The sequence below is a fragment of the Acanthopagrus latus genome, chromosome 11 (assembly GCF_904848185.1).
Source record: "Acanthopagrus latus isolate v.2019 chromosome 11, fAcaLat1.1, whole genome shotgun sequence".
NCBI classification, from domain to species: Eukaryota; Metazoa; Chordata; class Actinopteri; order Spariformes; family Sparidae; genus Acanthopagrus; species Acanthopagrus latus.
In genome coordinates, this window is record NC_051049.1 from 2,879,068 (window position 1) to 2,900,914 (window position 21,847).

At 42.4% G+C, this 21,847-nt stretch overlaps 1 protein-coding gene and 1 long non-coding RNA gene across 3 annotated transcripts in view; one reads left to right on the forward strand and one right to left on the reverse strand.

The window, feature by feature from the left end:
* Positions 1 to 21,847, forward strand: part of LOC119028127 (inactive N-acetylated-alpha-linked acidic dipeptidase-like protein 2) — a 393,803-nt gene that overhangs the window by 19,611 nt on the left and 352,345 nt on the right. The gene's annotated exons all lie outside the window — the stretch shown is intronic.
* LOC119028131 lies at positions 13,550 to 15,740 on the reverse strand. 2 transcript variants are annotated; one of them, XR_005077611.1, is made up of 4 exons: positions 15,468 to 15,740; positions 15,189 to 15,305; positions 14,307 to 14,410; positions 13,550 to 13,907 (listed from the first exon to the last, which is right to left on the reverse strand). It is a non-coding gene; the product is annotated as an uncharacterized LOC119028131 (long non-coding RNA). The 2 variants fall into 2 exon arrangements; XR_005077612.1 differs by having other exon boundaries at positions 15,432 to 15,740.

The window sequence follows — 21,847 nt, forward strand, 5'->3', positions numbered from 1 at the left end:
CTAAGTGTGTTCCTTACAAGAGTTTTGATGAATATCGACTTTTATATGACTTTTGTTTTACACGTTATGTAGTCTTCATTTGGGTGTTTACAGTGGTCATTTACAAGGTGGGGAGATTTAATAAACTAAATCGAGAATTCTCATAGAACAAAACTTGTGGCTGCACATCAGCCTCTGGGATCAAAGTCACGGTCAGTTAAGCCCTTCAGACTGCAGCTGAGGGGGCTGCAAGGTGCCATGATGCTAACTGTGGATACTTAGTTGGAATAAAGGAGATTATTAGGCATTAAGAGGATTGGCTGGTGAGAGGCATAATGTGGGACAAGCCTTTACCTCTCAGGGGTCTGGACAGCGAGCAGGGACATGATCACTGTTAGAGGTAGAGATAGCAGCGCTGTTTAGAAGGAGATTAAACAGATTAACACCAGTTGGGCATTTTTAAACCCCAAACACTTCTTAAATATCTCAAGGTTCAGTGAAGGGTTTTGCTTCAGATATGAGCTCCCAATTCTCTTCAGGCTTTTCTTCCCTTCTTTTTTGACTTAGTCTGAAAATGTTCACCTGAGGCAGCTGTTCAGCTTTTCAGTTACCTGACCCCCTTTAAACCCACATTTAGCCAAGCTTACCTTTCTCTGTGGAGCAGCAAATCCTATGGAGCATGTCTAAATTGAGAGAGGGGGGAGGAAGAGGTTGGTTGGAACGTCGTCTAAAAATAATGTTTGCTGGCTGGAACTTCCCATTTAACAACACTTTTAAAAGTCCTCCAGAGAAAAAAATCGAAAGTGGGAGGGGGCTGCTCTCACCCCACAGAAGTGTTGTTATCAGTTGGGCATTCTTTGATAGAAAAGGAGTGCGGATTATTATTGCAGAAGCATCAAGGATGTTTTGTCCCTGCCTGAGCCCTACCGATAGCCATCGGTACTTTCACTAGCCTGTCGATGCTGCTACCTTGGAGCTATCTGACACACACAAACACAGTGAAGTGGAAGAGGTTGCTGGGTGATGTTATGGGGCAGCGCATGCTGTAACATGCATTTCAAATTTTAGATACAAAGTGTGGAGCATATTATTATTACATTAGTCTCAGTTAATGATGTCACCTCCCCCATCAGACTCCCTTTTCTCCAACCCCATCACTTATTATTCACCTCTCCAGACCTTGTCATTCACCATCTCTCCACCAGATGCCTGCAGAGTTCCCCACCCTTTACCAGTCACTGATTCTGCTCCTCCCTGCACACCTGTTCCTAAATTAACCACAACTGTCCCTCGTTCCCCCATTAATCCCAACTTAATATTTTCCAGCCATTTTCTTACTTTCATTGTAATGCTGTGATGCCTAACTATTCCCTCCCCCCATCCATTGTCCCAGTACCTCTCTGCATGAGCCCCAGTCTTGCACAGCCCAGTGAGATCAGTGTCTTCTGTGTGATCACACGTCCGCGGAAGAATGAAACCTTACCGGATTAGCAAAACATAAATGAAAGTAGATCTTTAGTGTTTTTATGTAGGTCGGTGCCTTCGCCTCTACTCATTCAATTAACACAATTGTTACAGATCACAGATGATACTGTGTGCTGCAAATGGGTGTATAACAAGAGCTGGGTGCAGCGTCCACAGCAGAGCCCCGTCCTTCTAATGAAAGCTGCTCAGTGGCGCATGAAGCCAAAAACTCTAGCTGTTCCCCATAGCTCCCATGTTGTCAACCCATAGAGCATGTGCAGGAGCGTCTTCTGCTGGCTGAGACAGCTAACTTCTGGTTTAGCCCTCTGCTAACCTGAAAGGGTTTTGAATGATTTAAACATGCAGTCCTTCTAGACATCAGACTGATGGATCAAATACGGGAAAATAGGTCTTTTGTGGAGGTCATGATGCCCCAAACATGTGTCCACTGTTCCTTCATAATGTTAGCTTATGGGAAAAGGTATGTTAGGGAGGATGACCAGATGAGAAGGCCTGAAATTTCAGACAAGGGAGTTGGAGTTGGATGTGATCAAGTGGTCATGATGGCAATGAACATTCATGAAGTCGGCTGTCTGACATTAGGACAAACAAAAACAAAAACTCAATGATAGTCAGCAGTGCATGGTTTAATGTCCCTTCATAATTCTTTTTTTTTAATTCAGGTTAAATACAGCAGTCATATACAGTAGCTGCCCTTGCAGCAGCTGTGTATTAACTGGTGGCATTACTGTACAGAAAAACAAGAGCTGTAAAAAAAGGATAAAATCTGCTGTTGCCACTCGAGATCTGGCTGCAGGGTGACGTGGAAAATGTGTTATGTAATGATCAGTATTCAATGTTTTTCCAAGGCGAAAACTAATCCAGACTCCAGCTGGACAGTTGGGACAGAATTTGGGAATTTGGACAGGAACCTTTCATTTGAAATCCAATTTTTTCAAGATATCTGGTCACTCTACTGCTACTTCCCCTGCGCATCATGTAAAGGTGCAAGTATCTGCTTTCAGAGCTTCATCTTGGGGACGTGGTCCTGCACTGATGTCTAGCTCTGAGCAGGCAGATGGTGGACCACGTGAATCAACACACAGTCATCCTAAACACTAATATTGTAGTGAGCCATTCCACTGTGCACCAACATGGGGTCCTAAAGGGTCTGAACTCATTCTTAACCTTGTTCAGGGGGATTTCAGTTAAACAATTTGATATCAAACCCAGGAGAACTGTGAATTTATTCCACTAGTGCAGCTGCCGATTGGGGTGCTTACCTGTCTCAATACATGGTTAGGAAATGTACTGCAGCACTAATTCTCTTCAGCATGACGCCTTGAAAAGGTGCAATGTGCAGAATTCATCACATTGCTTCATGATAAAGAGACGATGCACATACTTCTACATCCACCACCAATGTTTACAGACATTTTGCAAGATAGATGCAAGGCAATAGGACCTATACTATACAATGGCATGCATGGTATACACCTTAATAATGGAGTATTGATCGCTAGATGTGAATCATTGCCAAACAGTTGGAGGCCTTTCGTCACATAAAGGGAGATTGGGTACATGCATCCTCTTGACTGCAAACAATCTCAAGGACGATGATTGATAAAGACATTTTTCTATATAGAAGACCGGCTCAAATAATTTAGTTTTAGGGGACAGCACTTCAAAAGCCATTACCATGAAGTGGTTGTATTTATCCTGATGTGAAATAGCAGCTACTCTATCAACTCTTACATTTTTACGATGGGTCTCCCTTTCATAATCTCAGCTCTGCTCTAATGTGTTGCCCTAATCAGCCTTAAATTGTCATCTTGGTTTGATTTAACTCTGCCATAATGAGAAATCTGCCTTTAGAATGACAGTAGCCATCCATTTATCCTTTCCATCTCTCTCTACATGGCCTCTCAGCACCTCCTCCAGACCATCCAAATTGAAGTGTGAGGAGACAGCAGGGCTGATTGTGCCATGACAAAGAATATATTTATTTTCTTGGACAGAATATTGGGTTTTTCATCATTCATATTGTAGGCTTATGAAAGAGTGGGGAGACTATTTGAAAAGTTTAATTCAAAGGGGTTCTTTGAAATAGATCACTAATGGGCTTTGGTAAAATATATTTATGAGTTTTGTGACCGTGTTGACTCGATGGAAGCACAGAGTGAGGGCAAAGTCTAAATGGATCATTTGCTCAAGGAAAAGGTCCTTTGTGCTCACCAAGCATCATTCAAACTCCATTTCCCTCATGTCTGCGAGCGATTATCGAAGAATAAAAGTAAAATGTAAGCAGACCTATTTCCATTTAGGCCGTGTTCGGTTGGTGACATGTTTGTTAGGTCTTTGTTGTGTTTTAATGGGAATATGCCACAGAGTCTCGGTGTGAGAATAGCGCCTCAGATCTCGGCTGTTTTTGTCACGTCACGATGCATTACTTTCACTTTGCCTTTTCTGTGGTTCTGACACTTGTTTCAGCCTACTTGAATGTCAATCGAGTAACAGTGAAGTGATTCCCACCTGGATTGCCGCTCTGCTGGTGTGTGTGCATTTATTTATTAGGGTACGTGTTTGTAAATGTATTTGAGAGAGAGCGATTTGCATGATTCCTCGTCTTTACGCTTGCATGTTCAGACACACAAGTCGGCATGAATGACTGCTGCAAACACTTAACCGTGGGCTTTTGTGCTTGTGCTGCTTGTGCTGCATTCAACAGGGATCCGAACGCTGACAACCAGCTGATTCATTAGAGCTCTGTTTTTCAATCTGTCAACAGATGCCTGCTCTCAATAAAGAAAACAAGCAAATGAAATAAATCCCATCGCAAATGGGAAAGAAGCCTTCCTCTGACTGCGCTGCTCTGTTATGGTAAAGGTCTATACAGTAAACAAACACATTTGTCTTACATTTCATTTCATTTCTCTTCAGACCCATCTCGGCACTTCAATGTTCGTTTGTTTTTTATATATATTTATGTTATTATTACGTGTGCACATTACAAGGTGAAAAAGCGGCAGTGAGAATGGCAGACCTGTTGATAACCCTGTATTATATGACAATTTGATAAAGGTTACTTGGAATGAATGACCTCGACTGATCCGTGCACAGACAGACTGCTGTACATGTGGGATTTACCGGCGAGGAACTAAAGATGTAATATCCCTCTGAGCTGTCTCCAGATCTACCAGACTAATGTGATCAAAAGCCGTCATTCAGCCTCACAGAACATGGGATTTACTTGTCCACCGCTGCCTCGATTGGTGTGGTTGTAACTTTGCTGTTTCACTTATTAATACATCATAATGGATCGCAGTGGAGCCCTGTCACAGTTGGCTGAGATGAACGCAGTGAGCGCGACCTTTGTTGGCCCGTCAGCGTGCCGGTCAGTGCTGCAGTGCGACCCGAAAGATTACTGGGACATTTTTGGAGGTCTGCAAGCTGGCACTGGTCTTCTACCACCTCCTGTGCTGCAGTTTCATTTCAGTGTTCAAATCAGAACATGCTATCACAAATTTTGTAATTGCATTTCTGTCACTGCCTGTGTTAATAGTTCATCGAACATTTTCACAGGCGAGTATTGAGCGTATCCTTGCTGTTTATTTGTCAAATCACCGGTGCGTAAGGCCTTTATTTATTGTCAGCTCAACACGTCCCGCATGTTTCAAATTAAAAGACAGCCACCAGAAGAGAAAGGATTACGCCACTGGAGCTGCATGAAGACATGTTAATGTGGAAAATCACGACCCTGGAAGTGTTGCGTTTCATTGGCGGCAGCTTTATAATGATCCAAAAACACCAAAATGGAAGCGAATGAAACCTCTGCTGATGGAGAAGATACTCGTGGCCGCAGTGAGTCTCGCCCCCCCTCTGTGCTGTTGTACTGACAGAACTAGTGCTGTGGGAATGGACATTATCCTGAAGTTGTCAAGAGAAACCAGTTCAGTTGGCACATACGGCAAACAAAAAATAGCAAAATAAGAGAGGAAAACATGAAGGCTTCCTACTAAAATATTATACAGTGTTTATTGTGAATTATGAATAAGCTCTCCAATGTCAGCTCTCTTCTTATATACATACAATTCATGTTTGATAGAAGGTAGAAGACAAATGCCTTTGTATGGAAAATGCAGATTCGGTCCATGATTTATCACCTGCTTTAACACAAACAGATGTATGGTACAAATGATTTACTGGTGAATCATTGGTGCGCACAGAGAGAATACTGTTGAGTTACCTTTATGGTCTGCTGTGGGTGATAAATAATTGCTCTCACTAAATCCTATATTGACACAGGTATGAAATTATGCCTATATGCCCCACAGTCATATAATACTGTGTGTGTACTATATCTGGCACATGTGTTTGTGTGTAGGCAAACAAGGATTAATGAATTTTATATAGCGGTATCAGGGAGGGAATGCCTCCAATGTAGGGCAGATCATGAGCCGCTACGGTTTTTTAAATCTCCGTTTAGGCACTATTTCAGAAAGCTATATTTAAAGCCTTCTGAATGAAGTGATTGACATGTGGTCTTCAGAGGACCCGTTAATTTCAAATCATGTAGGTCGAGAAGCCTGTAGGTGTACGCAGACAGTGAGAGCTAGATATAAGACACGTGTCTTGCGTTGTTTAGCTGCCCTAGCAGGACCGTGTACATAGCAGAGGGAAGCAGGCGGGCTAACACACGGAGGATATAATACACATCAGTGTGTAGTTTTGACGGCGTGGTTACCAGGAGAGTTCATGCTCATCAGTTTGTCTCTCACCCGAGCTGCAGCAATTCAAACCCTGCAGCCTCTGATTGATGAACTCTTCATACACATCTCAGAGTGGTGCTCTGATTGATAATGTCTGTTTGCATGATGCTGCTCACAGACACGGTGAGGACACTCGTGTGGATGGAGGATGTGGTGCTGGGGCCCACTCAGCTTTAAAGACTGTGACAGCTGTGCAGGAGGAGGAGATCAGTGTCGTTACATTTCCTTGACACGTCATTTGTAGTACATGTGTGTGTGACATTGGCCTCAAGTAGCCTGGCGTACAATGAGTCTACGCTCTGTTAAAATCGCTACACACTGATTAGATTTTCATTTTTTATTTCAGTTGTGTCCCGATCTTTTCTCATCTTAAGCATGCATGCAAATGATTCTGTCCCATATCTCTATATCGTACTGGCGCACTTCATGTCTGTGGTGCTTTTGGACTAAGTGGCTGACTCAGACATTACACAGACTTTGGGGAGCTCACAGGTTATCCACTGCCTCCTTTCATACAGCCTGTATCTGTACATCTCAGAGATTATAGTAAAGTCTATGCTATGGATCAAATGTAAATGTAAATTTAAAGGTCTAGGATACGTAATTGGTTTAATCAACTTAAACCTCATCAGACCCCTCGGCTGATGTCAAAATGAAAAAATAACAAAGAGAACAGCACTGAATTGATTTTAAAATTCAATAACTAGGCTCAGTGCCCCGCCCACACCGGCACCTGACTGTTACCTGTCAGGAGGAACAGTCTCTCTAAACTGAGAGTGACCTGCTGTCGTAGGAGTGGAGCTGTGAGTCAGAAGCACAATTTGCAGATGTTGCAATAAACATCACGATGTATTGATCCCTCTCATGATGACAAGATCGCCCATTTTCCTCGTTACACCGACGGAAATACCAAAAGTCAAAGCCTACTGGTGTGTATGTCGGTACCATGTATGTGTTTTTGGTCTCATTGATTATTAATGACCGATGTCGTCATGCCATATCTGTCGACTTCTCCAGTACAGGCCAGAGCTCGGCGGGTTTTAGATTTGGACCCTGTTTAAATGCCAAGCCCCTTCTGCTTCTGGAGAGCCAGCCTGCTGTCTAAAATCACACACCGAGGGCAGCATTGTGCCGGCGTCCTTTAGTCTGGTGTATAAAAGCAGCAAAGGTGGTGCAATGACGTGCCTGCCTTATGGTAGAAATGCCAGATCTCTGTTAAAAAAAGGGCTTACGTATCTATCTTTCTTCCTCTTGTGCCCACAAAAGACCTCTGCCTTTGAAAAACGTAGCATTAGCAGCGCTGTGTTACAAAGCTGCTCCACTCAGGCCTTTTCTTACAGGCAGCTGTGTCTCCATATGCTCCCAGCCTTTGCTTTGATGCCTCATTCCTGATTATTCTCCTTTCACCTAAACACATTTCCCTTTAATGCATTTCTCCTAACCTTAATACATTTATTGTCCCTCGGCAGGCTGAGGCACGGCCTGTTTGAGCTCCACGTATTGATTGTTGTGGGGAATTTGATGCCCAGAGACTTGCTGTTCTCCTCTCCTCCTCTCTTCTCTCTCCTCCACCCCGGGGGAGTTTTAAATGGAAACACATTACTATGAATCACACAGCAGGGAGCGCCATGATTGATAGCATTGCTTACCATTTACTAGTCACTGTCTGGAGATAAGCCCTGAATTTATGGAGTATTGGAATTCCTTGCCGCAGCTACATGCGGATTAGAGTGAGGAACGGCTCCCCCCGCACCGCCGCTGGAGTCACCCGGTTAACAGCTTAAGTGGAAAGCAAGGAGCCCATTTTATTGTTTATTAAAATAATATTTAGTGTTTTTTTTTTTTTTTTTTTTTTTTTCTGGAGTGTTACTGTAAATGGAACAGGGAAACGCCTGGAGAATGGTGTCTGAGTGTGTGCGTGTGTGTTTATGTGTGTTTTTTATGGCGCGTGGTCATTTGCTTTTACCTCTTCCCCCAACTCATTCTAAGTGCATCTCCGTAAAGCATATGCTGACAAGCCGCGGTGACTTCGCTCACCTCGAAAATCACTGTAGCAGATCAGTTAAGGTAAATGGACTGAGGCCACACACAAACACACACACACTTGGCACTGTGTGTGTGTGTGTGTGTGTGTACGTTGGAACGTTGAAATCCAACATGAGTGCATCATCAAAGGATTGTGACCTGGGTTATCTCCCCCTCAAAAGCAAATTACAGACCTGCGGTGATGTACTTCAAAACAGCTGCTTCAGGTTTGTGTAACCCGGGTACAGCTAATGGTTTTCACACCTCACAGCTGCCTACAAGTTTTTCTACCTCGGAAACTAAATTAAAGACCTCAGACTTAGTAGTGGCGTTTCACTCACGCCACGCATGCTCGAGCTTGTCACGTCTATTTTCTTCTGTTTTACGTGCATAACTACAGCGATTGTTTTATGGGCTATGAAAGCCGCTAAAATGCTGTTGACCTTCACTCTGCACCGTCGCCTGGAGGCATCCCGCGCCGTCACCAGCAGAGGACGGATGCCGAGGGTTTTGCTTAGCGTGCCGCTTCAGCTACGCAGGTGTTGTAGACACACGATTAGAAGCTTTTAACACGGACTGTTTCTCTTCTCCTGAACCAGTTTATGGACCCCTCTTCTTATAAGCTGTTTACAGACCTCAGGTTTTTCTTCCTTTTTAAAGCAGCTTACAGGTCAGGTGTACTTCCAGAGCAGTTTGTAGATCGTAGTTTTTATATAAAAAAACAGCTTTCAAAACCTTTGACTTCTTGCTTGAGATTGATCCTTGCAACTTTTTTACAGCAACCTCAGATACAGTGTTCTTCTTCATCTTACAGACTCCGCTTCTTTAGAGATCTTACATTTCACATCTCAGACGCAGCATAAAGACATTACTCTTTAGACACCAGCCTGCCTCACCACACTTTTTGCACTTTAATAACCGACTTAGAGACTTCGTGTTGTATACATCAGACGCACACAGACCTCGGCTTTAATATCTTAGACAGAACGTGCAGGAGTTTCAACACAGCTGAATCATCTGCTTTTATTCCTCGGAAACACTTCCAAGATGTCAAATCTCAGACCCACAACCAGCGTGGAGACTGGAGGATGTTCTCGTGTCGGAGCGTTTTTAAGAGCACTTCAGTTTTTGTGCCTGCAAAGCACAGAGACTTCTGTTTATTGAACTCACTTTACCTTCGAAGCAACATGCAGTTCTCAGTTTCTGTAGCTTATATATATTTATACCTTTATTTCATCGCAGAGTTTTTTTTATATTTCAGAAGCATTGTAGGGAGCTTTTATCACACGGCAGCAGATTTCATTAGCTTTTTATTCATCAGGAGCAGCTCACAGACCCCAGTGATTTTTTATTTTTTTTTATTTTCCATCTACTTCCACACTTTATGTCTCATAATAACTCCAGATTCTCTTCATCACAACCAGTTCACAGACCTCAATTGTTAAAACTCCAAAAAAAGGAAAGCCCAACATCCTAGGAAGTGAATCCATTTGGAAAGCTCCACAGCTCGTCATGAATAAGTATAATTTCCATATATAATGTATCTAGATTGTGATACTACTAAGACAAGAAGTCAGAGCCACTCCATTTTCACTGCTTTCAAATCAATATTACTGATAAAGACTGCTGACCTGACATGTCAGAAAGACAACTACAGTGTCCCAGAGAGAGAGAGAGAGAGAGCAGAGGAGCTGAGTTTTTATTCCAGGCTGCTTTCTTCATGATGGTAACGCTGCAAAGTGTTTGATTGTGGTGTTTGGGGACAATTATCAATAATAATTTAGATTCTAATAATAGAAGTCCAGCCACGGCTGCACTCTGCAGCATCAGAGCTGTCTCACCGGGTTAATATCCCGCTTCACCGTGACCTAACATTTCATTTGCACGAGCTGATATTCAACAAGTGGTTTTACAGCCACATTGTGCCAGAGCATCTCACACGGGGGCCATTTCTGTTGTGCGTGCTTCATTATGGAACATGACTTAATTCTCCTTGACACAAAGCCAATTCGGGGAGTGATTGTTTCACAGGTTCATCCTCTCTCCCCCACGCAGCGTGAGGGCGACAGGGTGGTGGTGGTGGTGGGGGCTTGTATTATCAGCTGAAAGACCACGGCTGAGGAGGAAATAGCTGTCAGCCTGTGTGGAGGGAGGGAGAGGACGCAGTATAGCCCATCGCTTCTGCTCCCTGAGAGACTTATTACAGAGGCAGGCTGGGGCGAGAGCTGGTAATTAATTTGCAGTGAGCTGATATCGGTTTTGATGCACCAGAGACTGACAACACTGGCTGTCTGGCGCATGTGCCTGTACATGTTGGATCTGTGTTTTTATTTGTATATTAAAAAAAAAGAAAAAACAGGAAAAAGGTTCAGCGAGGAGAGGAAGATGTGGGAGGGAGCTGAAGGAAAAAGGAAGGAGAATGACAGAGACGCCTTTGCTCTAGCTTGCAACAAACGTCAAAGCTCCTCTACAAAGATAGCCCATGGCGATGCATATTTATGCCTCCTCTCTTGTCCCCGGCCTCCCTGCTCCTCTGCAACTCATATACTCATCTCTCATCTCTCGCTCCCCTCTCTTTCTCTTTCACACCTATCCATCTCTGCAGTCGTCTCCCGCTGTCTCTTGTTCCTCTCTTCCTCCTGTCTTCCTGACTGTGTGTCATTCAAATCAGCTTTTTTTCTCTTCTTCTTCTTCTTCTTCTTTTTTTTTTTTAATAATAACCCTCTTCTCTGCGTGGCAAATTTTTAATGTCGCAGGATGAAAATAGGCGTCTATTCCATCAGTTCATCCATTTAGAAAACTCCCGGACTGCGTTGCCGCAGCACAATTACAGCGCTGAGCAATCGCAGAGATTGAAGCTGGCGCAGAATTTGTGCTCTTACTCATGCAAATCCACTGTTAGGTCATGATTGAGGACAAATTCAAGATTGTTTTGTAATGACCGAAGAAGAATGAGAGAATAAATTGGAAAAGACAAGATGACAAATGGATTTATATTATTAGCTGGTGTTAACTTAAGTCTTTTTATGATGTTCTGGACATAGAAAATGATTTAAGATTTGCTGAAACACCTGACTGTACTCGACCTTTGAGCAGTGTCTTTGACCTTGTTGTATAGTAAAGCTAAGGACAGTGTTTGCCATGCATTTGTTATACTAGGTCATCCCACATGTGTATGATAAGACCCACACAGGAAGATAAAACTGAAAGAGAATTTCTCTTTTTCTCTTCAATCAAGACGTTGCTCGCTTCATAATGCACACAGACGAGCAGAGCTGCGTGTTAAATTTTAAGGTGTGTTGACTAATTCATGACATCAGCTCATGCACTGAGTAATATGCATAAAGTGTCCCGTTGAAAAAAAATGTGTGTTGATGTGTACTTTCTGTCTACACAAGCATCTTGGCTGAGATATCATCAGATTTATTGTTGATTTATTGAGGTGTTTTGAAATTGTTCTACAGATCAATATCCCAGAACTCGTCCACATTGTTGTTATTCAATTACTGCAGTGTTGTCACACTTTGAACAGGGCTCGTCATCAACATTAACCTCCAGGAAACTAGCTTCCCTGCTGGAAAAACCAGCATCGACCAGCACCAAAACACAACACACTGGTCTTGGTGGTGACTTGGTGGAGTCACTAGCAAGACCGGCGTAAGTTTTTTTTTAATTTTTTTTTTAGATCAGTTGCTATCAGATCAACTCAAGACGCATTAAGAGTCTAACTGCTCATAAGTTAAGCATATGTTTACTGCAGATGTACTGTAAATGAACTGCTCCAGAACGGTACCACCGGCACGCTATGCAGCTGAACATCTGGGGTAACACAGAGGCCACAGCACACACGGTTAAAAATGCATGACGTGTTACATACAGTCTCCATTCAACCTTCTCAAGAACACTGACATATGTGTCACAAAGATTTCAATAAACTAAGGAAGACGATAGATGAATCACTTTAAATCAGCTGATAAAAGTTATTCTATTCTGTGGGATTTGTTGCCTCCTGTTTTGAAGAATAGAAATAACCTGTTTTATTTTGTAATTTTGTTCTCATGTGTCGTGTGTTGCCTTTCGTTTCCTCCCGTTGTGTGATTCACATGCTGTGTCTCAATTCAGGATCTGCATCCTTCGGAGGAGCATTTGAAGGCTGTCCAAAGTCGAAGTGCTGCCCACAAATGCTCCTTCTTTTCCCTGTTTTTGCAGGATGCACCGGTACTATCCTTTCTTGCCTCACATATCCAAAGATTTTTTTTTTGCGTGCCCGGTAAATAAGAAAGAAAGAGAGAAAATGGCGACATCATGTGGTGTAGATCGTCTCTTTCACGGGCTGGGCGGCAGAAATCGTGACGTAAGGGTTAAAAAAATCTTTTGACACAACGACAAAATGCTCCAAAGGCTAGTGTAGTTTCTGGGCTCTCTTCATCAAAAGGTGCCGGCGTGTAGTTTGATGATAAAAGAATTCTGTGGAGGCAAAGATGGGTGGCCACATTCTGATGCTCTCAGATCTATGGCAAAAGCAAGGCCACAATGCTTCGCTCACTGCCCTATCAGAACTCCTGTTAAGCCTTCAGTTGTAGGAGATATACCAAGTGCCACTCTTCCTTCTCTTCCTATGCGGAGAGACAGTGTCTCTTCATGGTACGTTCCGTCTTTATGATCCTTGCGTTTGTACTAGTTTGTATTTTGCTTTTGGTTGTACTTTGTACTGGTTTTTGGATTTTACTTTGTAAATTATGTTCAGCTTTTGTTTCCCTTTCCTGCCTCCCTCGCCTGCCTTTTGCATTTGTGTCTTACTTGACAACCACCTCCTAACTGCAGCAAAAACATCATCAGAACATCAGTGTCTGTCTGTCTGTCTGTCTTTTTTTAATTCATGAACGTCCAGTATCCATTAAAATGGCTTACAGGCAGCATGTGAGACATATTGAAGTTAAAAGAGTCTTAAGCTAATTATTAATGATGTGCTGACATCATATATAATGGTTATCAATCAAGGCTTTAATAAAGCTTTCACCTCGGACGGGAACAGAAAACGTAATCCTCCCTATACATGTAATTTACCACCGTTCTCCACCAGTGGAACCACTTTGTCTGTGTTCTAGATGCTAAATATCACACAAGCATTGCAGCGTGATCTTTAACAGTCCTGTCGTGTTCAAACTAAGATATTACCAAACATTTATATAATGGAGACCCGTGTTTGAAAGCTTTTATTTGTTTTAATGTCTGCAAATTAACATCAACCACAAAAGCGAGTCATCCTTCCATCCATTCATCCATTTTCATACTTCTTTTCAGGGCGACATGGGACCCAGCATGCTTTGGGGGGGAAAAGGCAGGCAGACTCCCAGGACAAGTCAGTAACTCATCACGTGGCTAACCTTCACCGCTGTTCTCGTTGTAAGTGAAAGATAGAGGCTGTCCTGTTGGATGTAATTGGCCTGATTGCACGTTTATGTGATGCAGACCTGCTCTGGGACGAAGATTTCCTCAAGCAGTACTTGTCACGGTTTACAGTCAGCCACAAAACTCTCCTCTATCTCCGTCTCATTCTCCCGCCATCTCATTCTTTTCTTTTATAAATTGTGCATCTAAGACAGGGCCCATGGTAGTGGTGAAAGTAGGTCCTGGGCTTCAAATAGCAGCCCGGTGTATCCCAGGGGCCTGCAGCCGAGGAAAGGCCAAGAGAAACGGAAAAGACACACACCCGGAGAGGGAGAGAGTGAGAGATAGAGGACGAATTGTTTGATGAAAATTAATATTTGTCATTTGGTGCAGCAGACAATACCCTGCGGACACGTACAGTGCAACGGGCGGTGTTTGAATCCATTTCCCTCTTCAAGATAACGCAACGTGCCTGTGTTTGCAGCATAGTCGGGATTGTGTGTGTGTGTGTGTGTGTGTGTGTGTGCAGTCCCTGTATGTCGTCTTTGATGTGCTCTGGGACTGCTGGCTATTTCCCACTTTGTTTCAATCCTTTACCAGGACCTTATTGTTCGCCACGCTGTGTGATGTCATAGACGGGAGCTTTTGTCAGTGTGTGTGTGTGAGTGATTTAATAACCTTGACGAGGCAAACGAAGAAGAAACCGCCTCATTTCCTTCTCGACGTCCATTTTCGCCCACTCCCACAGAACTCCTCGTCCTTTCGTCCTTTTTTTTCTCATCCTGCCACAAAAGTAAAGCAATCTCTTTTTGTGGCAAGATCCCTGCGACAAATTCTTCTCTTCCATTTGTGAAATTTGAAGGCAAACAATAGCTGTGGGTTGTTGTTAGCACAGTTTTTGTCAGTAGGTGTCTTCAAAAGTCACTCTTACAAACACTATACCTAGAAATAGTACGAGGAAACACAATAACATGATGTTTTAAAAAGCTCAGAATAACATGTGAAACGTTGTGACAGAAAACCTGACAACACTGTGTGAAAGAAGGAGTTGTAACCATTCTGATTTTTGTGTTTTTTTTTGTTTTTTTTCTATATTTTTCAAGAAACAGAAAATAGTTGAAAGTCAAGCAACACAACAATCAAGTTCAGTGATTTTACAATTTCTCCCAGTTGTTTCAACATGTTTCCCGGAGCCACAGCTCAGTCTCCCAGTAACAGTAACACAAGTATTAAACAAAGTTGCAATATAAAATTATCCAAACTTTATGACCAGTGTGTGTTTTTGGGACGATACAAGATGTTGTTGGAAGTAGTCAGGAACATTAATGCATGCTTATATTTGCTTTTCTCACTATTATAAATCCTAATGTGAACTGGCTTTGTTGGGGGGTTATTTGTGTCTGCAGAAATAAAAGTTTTGGAAATGCTCATCGTGGACATTTTGACCCAACACACTAATGAAAAATGCAGACATGACTAGTAACACGATGCCTGTTAGGTGCCCCAGTGACGCTATGTCAGTAAGCCAGCATGCACCAAACCAGAGCTGCGCTTAAACACCTGAAACAGAATGCAGCCGTCGTTAATTTTCTTAATTGCGCCTCTGAGAGCGGTCTGTTGGAATGTTTTACAGCATCCTCGTTCAGCAGGACACACGAGACCAATCACATTAGATACCTGAAAGGAAAATAAGATGATAAAACAACAAGGCACCTGCCAATGTAGAAGAAACTTAGTGTGTGTGTGTGTGTGTGTGTGTGTGTGTGTGTGTGTACTGATTCTGCGAGTGGAGAAGAGACGTACAGGCTGTGATCAGATGAAGCTGTACTAATACTGTACCTATTTCCCATCTCTCGTCTGCTTGCCGATGTGTCTGTGTGGCTCAGCATCCCATAATGCCAACCTGCCTCAGCGTCTCCTTAGAGACACACAGCAGCCTTTAAACAGGGGTTACCGTGGAGACCACAGCAGTGCCACCGGCGGCAGCAGCCACTCGCTCGTACCGGCTAACATTCAGACAAGCCCCTCAAACACACACACACACACACACACACACACACACACACACACACACACACACACACACACACATACACACACACTACAGAACTCACTCACATGAGAACAGAACCTCACACTCACCCCAACACATGCTGTACACACACACACACAATTACTCCAACAAACACAGCCTGACACACATGCACACATACAGGCGGATCAATGACACCGTCTGACTGCGTCCTGCATTATTAATGACCTGCTTACAGCATCTCAGCACGGAGCGCTCAACAGGCCGACACTGGTGCCCAGCAGAGCGATTACTGCACATTCATGCATTTGTTCCACCAAGAGAACACTTGTTTTTGCACAACAAAATTCTCATTTCCATAGTAATATTCTCTGTGTCACATGTCATCTAGTTGTCACTTCAATGTTGGATCCATTTTGTCATTTAGAGAGATGAACGCGGGCTGTTTATAACCGAGCGTTGGAGGATAAGTATGACAGCAACTGTCAACAGCACTGTTGTGTTGATTCATATCCAATTTGATGCAAAAAATGTTTTTGATGCCGCTCAGTGTCGTGTTCAATGCGTCACCCTCTTGGTCGTAAAAAAATTGGATTGTGGAATAATCATAATCTATAGTGTGATTGCGAAACACAATAAGACGCTTCAAGTAACCATGAATTGGAGGAAATGAGGACTGTTTAACACTCTCTTTAGAGCAGGGGTCACCAACGTGGTGCCCGCGGGCACCAGGGAGCCCCCAAGGACCACATGAGTAGCCCCCAGGCCTGTTCTAAAAATGAAAACTGAATATTGATATTATTTGTCTCCCAGGTTGTTAAGTCATTGTTGATAATTATTGTGAGAAATCATTAGCGTGATCTGTGTCTTCACATAGATGAGTATCATTAATCATTAATAATCATATGTAACTAAAGGCAAACTGAGCAAATTTGTTATTTCAGAAGAGTGTATCAAACTGGTAGCCCTTCGTATGACTCGGTAGCCATGAAGTAGCTCTCAGTTTCAAAAAGGTTGGTGATCCCTGCTTTAGAGTGTCCCTGTGTCTCCTTAGAAAATATTCAGTGGAGGCGCTCCAGTAGCTCAGTTGGTAGTAGGCTGAATCCTCACTGTAGTGGCTGAGGGTTCGAGTCCAACCTGTGGCCGTTTGCACATCTCATCCCCATTGAACAGAGAAAATATTCAGTGGTTCTGTACTAGTAAAAGTTTGAGGCACTCTCTGGAACAGTGGTCTCTGACTTGCCAGCCACACAGTTAGTTCAAACTCCTTCAAGACCTGGCCTAGGTTTCAACCTAGGCCATCTAAAACATTCTGAGCTTTTTGTTTCCCTTTTCTTGAGTATATTGTCATACAGGGACATACATGTGTTCACTGTGGAGCAGCAAGCATCTTAATTTCTTCTATGAGCGGCTGGGACTTGTCAACCAAACCCAATTCACACAGTACGATTTACATTTTCACAAACCTAACAAACACTGCTGACAGGGAGCTTCATCTGATTCTTCAAACACTTTCCATGCTTGGAACAAGAAACGGAGATTGTAGGTTTGGACCCCCAGTGTTTATACTGGAGGGCAGCAAGGATGCATTTGTTAATGGACACTTTAATCACTCAGTGATTACGCTGGCTGGGTGAACAAACTGGAAGTAAAAGTAAATTGAAAAATAACTGTATGTCTTTTGGCTTCAAATCCAGGGACAGTTTGTCGACCATAAAGGATGCTGTTTGATCACAAAACTCTGGTGTAACAAAATGCTGGTAGAGAGAAAAGTGGCTTAATTCACTTTTACTCTCATACACTGAAAAAACATCTGAAATGACAGAAAAGAGATTTGGTCATGTCAAGTACTGTGTGTGTGTGTGTGAGTCAGTGTGAGTCAGCTGTTGCAGCAGGACTGTCTGCCTGTTCTGTTTCCCCCAGTGAGTTGTTTTTTGTAGACAATGTCAGCTGTATGATATCATTGTGTTAATTGGACATGCAACAGCTCAGTAATATCACACCAAACGTGCTGAGAGGCGTCACACTGTGCGTGTTTCACAGTGCTGAGATCATGATGACAGGCCACTGATGCCTCTGACCAAGACCTGTCCGACAGCCAGCACAAATTACCGTCATTCTGATGGTTTAATTGTAAGACGATTTTATGCGTGTTTGTATGCGTGTTGGTTGTGTATGTGGCGGGTGGCTGTGGAGGCGGGCTGGGTCACTGCTGTGGGTCATGGCTGGACTGGATGAAATGATGAGGACTGTCAAGGTTCAAGGTGGTTTAGTTGTCATTATTCATTCAGAGGGTCACATAACAAAATTAGATTTTGTGAACTTCTGCATGCTACACAAATACAGATCATTCATAGTTATTTATACGCATGCCAGTACCATGTCAATTAATGCAGATATAAAGAAAAAAGTGTTGCACTACAGATTTTCTATTTAACCTATTTTGCTCATTATGTCACATTTACTTTATGGGTCAGTCTTGTTTCCAGCAGCAGGCAGCTTATTCTTACAAACAAGCTCAGGTAAAAACCCTCATACTCCAACTACCCACCACCGAATGGTACACAAATATGTTGATTATAGCGAAACCTTCAGCAGCTGAAGGTCTGGATATTTCTCAGGTGAGGGTGGTGACTAATACAGTCCAAAGGAAAATGAAATGTTGGACCAAAACATGGCTCTAAATGAATGCCATTGTTAACCTGCTGGGTGTGTGAATAGGCAGTTGATTTCTACTCTCAATTGCTGAAATGATATGAAAAAATAAAAAAAAAATACTCTTTGAAATTATGACAATAGTGCTCTTTCAATATCTGATGTGACCAATTTTTATCTCGACATTTGGTCCTCCTTGTGTTGCTTTATAAAATAGCCAAGTTTGGGGAAAGTTTCTCACCTGTAAGGAGAGTTTTTCTATGTGCTTTAGTGCTGGAAACCAAGGCAAGACTGATGAGGCGGTGATGCATTTATAACTTCATACCTTTCAACAGGAAGGCTGAGTCAGTGAGATCTACAGTTTGATGACTCATGATAGATGGCGAATTTATTAACAACATCAATGCTTTGACCTCATTGGCTCATCATCAGGATTCCAGAAGGTCTTGTTCTGACCGAGTGGGTTTGAACTGATGCCAGAGCAGATAAATTCATCACAGGGTGTTCAGTGGTCAGGTGTAGTTTTGTGTGATTGTTGCCACCAAACTATGCTTCCACCTAGCTCCAAGGATTGTCCTTTTTTAGGTAGACAGAAACCTTCACTTTTGCCTACCTGACCTACCAGCTCCTCTTCTCACTCTCCCTCTTTTTCCCTTTACTGTTTCAATGGATTTTGTGAAATGACCCTGATGTCTTTAAATGCAAATACCCACTCCATGAACTGAAGTTAGATATGCTAGGGGAAGATTAGGTGGAGCAGACTCAGCTGGAAACAGGCAGTAGTCCGAAATTAAGATTAGGCTGTCAACAGTGAAAGTGTGAAGGTGACCCAGATAGTTCTCACTTCATGCAAAGTTTTCTTATTGAATAAAGTTTTCAGTTTCAGTGAAGGCACTCACTTTAGTCTTTCCTTATGCCGCCAGAAATGAGCCTTCAGAGACAGAAAGGCCTATTTGCACTTTATCTGAATACTTGGGCGCTCAAATGGTTAGAATATTTATTTGCGATGACTTGCATGATTGTTCAACAGTTAACTCACGATTCATTGCAAATTAATTGCACTTTTTTTTTTATCTAAATGTACCTTATTGGGATTTTTTTCTTTTTTTTTTAATACTCTCATGGGACATGGGGATGGACAACTACGCTTGCTTTATGCCAATGTATGTTTGGTATTATTACAGCAATCCAATAAGATGACAAATACTGTCCAGAATATTCTCCTGAATAACTTTAAAGGTACTGCATGCTGAAAATATATGCTGAAACCATAACATGATAAACAAGTCCAAGTCCAACAAGCAACAACAGATGGGCATAATGACCTGAATGAAACATTCCTTAGTAAAACTAACACAATGTAGTGTTCAACTGTACACTTGTAAAGGTTAACTAGACAATGTTAATCTGCCTGCAAGCTGTAGCGGTCCATTAGCGATGGGAGGAGGCCTCTCTGCATCAGCTGTGTGCTTCACCACTGAGTGGTACTTGAGACTCGACGTACTCTGGTGGTTTCTCCACATCGACAGTAAATGCAAACTGTGTTCTTGTGGAGAGAACCACCTGGCAGGGCTGTGAAGATGAACTTGGCTTTCAAAAAGAGCCTGTTCCTTATCCATTTCTGCTCAAGGAGGTTTGTTTCTGCTCACTATCTTAATTTCCCAAATTCCCAAAGAGCAGACTGAGGGTCAAAACTTGTGTGCTTTAATCGCACTGACAAATTACTGCCATTGCCCTGCTAAAAAAATCCTCAACAAACAGGTGTAGAGGATCCCTTTGTCCCTCAGTGGCTTATCATATCCTGACCACTCCCCCTTCAACATGTATTCATTCATAGTGAAGCCCTAGGAGCTTTCTCCTTGACCCACTTCATTATCCCCACAAATCTGTTCACATGGATGATTCAGTATCTCATGATTTACATCCAAACCAACGTCCCATGTAAATACAGGATGTACTGTGACCTTTTATGCACAAGAATGTGGAGAATTTGGGGTGGTGGACCGGCGCAGCACCTTTGATTTTCTTGGTGAAATCAGGGTTCCCGTGTCCATGTCCCGTCACAGATCTTGAGTTACCACTCACCTTTCTAGTAATCATCCCTGTGATCTTTCTATTCCCAAGTTTTTTAGTTGCCTTGATCACAATCTTCTTCTAATCCCACCCTTAGTGTAGTTGCTATTTGCAGATGTTTTCAGAACATATCTACAAGACCTTAAATGTACTCCCAATGTATTTATCTTATTTTCTGACAATATCTAATTTAGAATTTACTGTACATCTTTTTATGATTGTGTTAAGAAAACTTAAAACACTTAGTTATGGTCAGCAAAGGAACTATGGCTCGAGGCAGAAGTAGCAGCAGCTGTTGTTCAGGAGGTAGAGTGGATAGTCCATTAATCAGTGTTGGTAGTTTGATGTCTGGATCCTCTGACTGCATGTCCAAGTGTCCTTGGGCAAGATGCTGAACGTTAAATTGATCCTGATGGCTGTTCCATCGGTATGTGAGTTTGTTTGACTGACATAGAACAAATCAGTAGACTAGAAAATGTGTAAATGTTCATGTCGGGTAAAATATTGTAGCAGGTAAGGAATATTATTTATGCACATCCAGCATATCTGCAGGTGAGCCAATAAGATTAATTGAATTCATACATCACACTGACATCAAGCTGTCCACACTGCACAACTTGCTCTGCTATTTTGATGGACCACAATTAAACTTTGAATTGTGGCGACGGGCAAATAATCTGCCACTGTCCATCATTCACCCTCCACGGGAAAGACGTACTTTTAACAATACGGAGCATTCGACATTACAAGTGTCTGAAAGTACCAATGCGATTTTGTTGTCGCTGATGTCGGCTGTATAATAGCTTCTTTCAAAAGCTCTTTTCAACCAAGCATCTTTAGGAGTCAAGTGTGTTTTCTTTCATTTGTAACTACAGTGATGGTGTATTCTGCTCGGTGCATTGCCAACATGCGTCTTAGTGCCACAGCTTTGTCTGCAAGCTTCCAGCATAGACAAGGTCATTCTACTTTTTTTTATAAGAATAAGAAAAAAAATATATTGATCTTGGTTAGTTATAAGAATACAATAAATAATAAAAACAAATCCTTCATTTAAAATCTGCCACTGGTTTAAGCAGGACAATCACTTGAGATCATAATCATGATATTTTTTTCAGTCAAAGATAACTGCAACATTTACCACTCCTGACAACTTCAAAATAAAATCAGGACTCATATCTCAGACTCAAATAATTGCAATATGTCTTTTTATGCTTATCGTTCAGCCCTTGCTTGAACCTCCCAACATGTGTGTACAGTCAACTAACTATTCACCTCAACCTCTCGGTGACTTCTTAAGTGTGAAGATGTTACGCTTCCCGGGTTGGAGAAAAGAAGCCTTGCCAGTTCCTCTCAGACACATTCGTCAAGGCACATCAGCGTCATAAAAATACATTATAAACATATGATAGGGTTGTGAGTGTGATCGTCTGTGAATATGGACAACTGTGGATATTATCTC